The sequence below is a fragment of the Thalia democratica genome, chromosome 7 (assembly GCF_965202585.1).
Source record: "Thalia democratica chromosome 7, ktThaDemo2.hap1.1, whole genome shotgun sequence".
Classification (NCBI taxonomy): domain Eukaryota; kingdom Metazoa; phylum Chordata; class Thaliacea; order Salpida; family Salpidae; genus Thalia; species Thalia democratica.
Genome location: NC_139171.1, coordinates 65,658,421 through 65,662,883, shown reverse-complemented (window position 1 = coordinate 65,662,883; position 4,463 = coordinate 65,658,421).

Below are 4,463 nucleotides of genomic sequence, written 5' to 3'. Positions count from 1 at the left end.
TAGTTTAGTAAAATAAAAGCCTCAAGGACTATTAGAAGCTAATTTTGTTCATCTTGGCAATTCATCAATAACCTACAATTTTTACACTTCAAAGTAGTTTACTTTATGAATATATTTATATCAATTTTTATTTATACAGATTTCAAAGTATACAATAATGAAGTATTTATTATCAATTGTATTAATTTCTTCTTTATTAGTTAATATAAACGAAGCTTGCTTTTGTTCTAAACAACATCCTCAAGAAATATATTGCAATGCTGACTATGGTTGGTTGATTTTACTATTTTTTTATCTTTATAGTAAAATTAATAACTTAAGTTAATAGATATAATTAATAGGCCTTATATTTTATTAAAACAATTAGGTCTTAAGTAATTTGATCATTTTGTTAAAAATCAAATTCAAACTGCAAAATTTACTTAACCTAGTAAATAATTTGAATATTAGCATAGAGTTTTATTTTGCTTTCAAGTCAACAGCTTTTATCTGTTTTACAATTCAAATTAAAAATTTAAAGAAAAATTTAATCATCTAAACCAGCAACTAGTTAACAAAAATTGTTTATAAACTTCATTGTTTACAGCTGTAAAAGTTCTGACATACTCAGAAAGATTGGTAGAATTAAGTCCAGATGGTTATCATAATTATCTTGAAAGCAGTAAGTTTATTTAAGATAATTTTTATTGTTATTAGTAAGCATTAGTTTATTTGAATGTATTGTAAATTTAAGAAATAAAAAAAATATTTATTTTGCAAGTTGAAGTTACTATATTTGAAAAGAATTTCATGAAACTTTAAAAATTATAATAAAAAAAAAAGTTGGGTAACCAAACTAAATAGCTCTTTGTTTTTGTAAGTAAAACTTTATAAGCTTTATGCAAAGGGTAGAAGATTGATAACAAAACCAAAACAAAAAGAAACTAAATACATAAAAAATTATAGTTGTATTGGTTATACTTCTTTATCTCTAAAAATAGCTACTTATAAGTTCGAAACAAAAAAAATATGAATTCTGTTAATTAAATAGTGAGTAAACTTCACTTTAACATGCTTTTGTTTGTCTAGTAAACTTTTTTAGATTGAATTATTCTTTAAACAATTTTTTCAAAAGTTATTTTGAGTAGTATACTTTTTATGTAAAATATAACAATATAATTTTTTTTAATTTAAGTACAAAAAATTTATTATGATCAAGTTTATTAATAATTTATTAAATTTTAAGTCGAAGAAGGAAGCCAAAATGTTCATTTCGAATACGAAGTTCGGATCTTAAAAGTTTGTGATTTGTTTTATTAAAATAAAATTATTATAATATTTTTTTCAATGTGTTAATTGTATAAAAATAATAATTTAATTATAATAAAATAATTAGTATTCTTAATTATGCCAAATATGCAATTACCTGCTTCCAAATTAACAAAGTTTAAAATGTTACAACATTTTACAATGACGTCACAATGGTCATAACAATAAAGCAACTTATTTTCAGACCTACAAATGAAAGATACCAAGGAATATAAGAAACAAGATTTATTCCCCCTATAGCGGATCGTTGTGCGGAGTGAGATTGGAAACTGGACGTTACTACTTTCTGATTGGTTAGATTTTTATGTAAATGAAAAATTTTATTTTTAAAATGAAAGCAAGTTGTAATTGTAAGGTGCTTATAATGAAGCACGTGCAATAGTTAGCTAAATTCACTACATAAACTAATTTGCATGCACATTTATGTACTTAAACATTTCTTCGTAAAATGACTACTTGCTACTCAATATGATCATTTTTATATCGGAAACATAGATTTAACAGGCTTTTTCTAGGATGTATATTTAAGAGTTATAAACTGTTACACAATTAAGTTTCTTATTAACAAAAACTTAAAACTTTGTTTTTTTTTTCTTTTTAGTCAGTACATTGTTTTAAAAGAGGTTTAAACTAAAATAAATTAAAAGCATGTGAAAAATAACGCAAAACTAAAAGTTTATTTAATTAGTTTAAACTTTTAGAAATTTACTTGAATCCATATAACTTATTGGAGTTTTTTATGAATATTCATTTGAGAAATTATAAGAAAAATTATCTACGATTTATATTATCAACAAATAAGTTTTAAAGATTATGTTCTAGTGTAACATTAAAAAATAAATGCTTTAGTAACGTAATAACATATTAACATTATTTTTTAATTTTTTTAATACACTTAAAAAAGCTTTTAAACTTGTTTATATAAATATTAGGTTGCTTGATTCTGTTTATATTAATACAATTTTAATTTAATCTGTTTGATAAATTATTTCATAAGTTTTTGTAGACTGGTAACAAAACAAGCTTGTAATTTTTATACGAATTTAAAGAGACAAATAGAAATATTTTCGTGGCAAATTTAATTAATAATTGTTCCAGTGCTGGCCACTTAGTTATGAGATAAAAAGTTAACTCATAAAAAAAACTAGATTTTTATAAATTGTCCATTCTTTTAGATTAAGCGTATTTTTTAAAAACTTATTAAATCCTTGTGCATGTTACTTAAACAATTTTCTATAAATATGTCCTCATTTTATCAGGAAGATATAACCTGGATGGTAACATGGGCATTGGTGCGTGCGATTACGTCATGGACATTACGCACCACCATTACCTGACTTATGAGATTGTTTCCAGGAATTTTTTGAGAAATTGGAATAAAGGATGCAACAAATGTCATTTCTGCACGGATAAATGGAGATGCAGTGAACGAGTTGGCTTTGAAGTAAGTATTAATGAAACTGTATCTCATACAGTTTGAATAAAAATATTTGTTTTTATTTGTTAAGCATATATTTATATAGATTTTATTTTATACGGGACTTGTAAACTACTTTATACCTACTATTCACAAAATAATTTCATCAATGTTTGTTTTTAGCTTTGCAACTTTTATATTGTAAATTTTGTTCTAAAGTAAACTAACAAATTATTTAGAACACCTGCATATGGAACACTAGAACACCTAATTTACAATCAACACTGAGTTACTGTTCACCTTCGAAAGACGAAATTGGAACTTGTGAAATGTGGGCATACGACGCTAAACTGTTGCAAGAAGGTGGTAAAGGAAAATTTACTAAAACTCATTAAATTTGTTTTTACCATCATTATTTCTGTTATACTACAAATTGGTAAAAACAAAGTTAATCTGTACTTATAATTTAAGTTTTACTCGTTTTATTTCGTTACATTTTGTCAAAGTATTTTATAATGTTACTAATACCTAAATATATTTTATATTTTTATATACTTTGTTAAACTATTTTTATTATATATCATCTTTCAATAAACTTTCTGCTTTTAAAATATTCGTTGATTAAACATTTATTTAAATTTAAGTTATTTACTGTCTTATACATTTTTGTGTTAATATAAATGGATATTTCATAAGAATGTTTTTCACGGAATATAATGTGTATAATTAACATCCTTTTTTTCCAATTTAAATCAAACATATGCATAATCTTATCTATATTTAAACTTAATTATTTTCCTGTTTTATAAAAATTAACTTTTCTTTTTTACAAATTGTAGGTTAATAAGTTACATCAACTTAATTAAGTGTTCCAAACAAAACTTTACCAAACTTTATATTCATTACATAAGTAGAAACAAGTCTTTCAAGCATAAGACAAATAAATTTATTGCAAGTTGGTCAATTAAAATAACTTGTAGATCTAATAGGCTGATTTTTTCAAATGTAATTTTTAATAAAACGTTTTATTTATAAGCACTTTCTTCAATACGGATGTACTAAAATCAAACAGCAAGAAAAACTAATTGTTTAAATAAAAAGTATTAAAATTAATTTTACAACAAAACTATATTAAATAACCTTAAAGAATTACTTAATACTTACAGTTAAAAAAAATTAAAAAAAAACAGTGTTATAAATTTATCAATTGCTATAGCATTTCTAAAATGTAAAATTATATTGTTTTTATTTATACTTTCGTTTTTCTTTTAACCAGTTACACTGTGTATAAAATTATAGAAAAAAAGTTCAATTTTTTAACACGTGAATTGTAGTAAAAAATATTGAAGCGATAAAATGAAAACTTTAGGTGTACTCCAATAACGGTGTATATACCATAGAGTATTAATAATCTATGTAAAAAAGTCAAACCATTTTTTCAACCATGTTCGTTGTATATAGAATCATAAAACAAATGTTTTTACTTTCAAATTTTTCTTTTAATATTGAAGTTTTTTTGGAGAGTTTATTTAAAATTAAGAAAAGTATGCACAGGACAGCAATAAAAAATTTAACTTGCTTTTTATACAATGAAATAATTTAAAAACATTTTCTAATTTTTAGAAGTTTTTATTTCATAATTTATAAATATCTAATGGTTTGTATACTGTTATAAGGGAAACGGGTCAAAATTGCACGAAGACAAATTTGCGTAAGGTGACAAAATTGCACTAAGAGA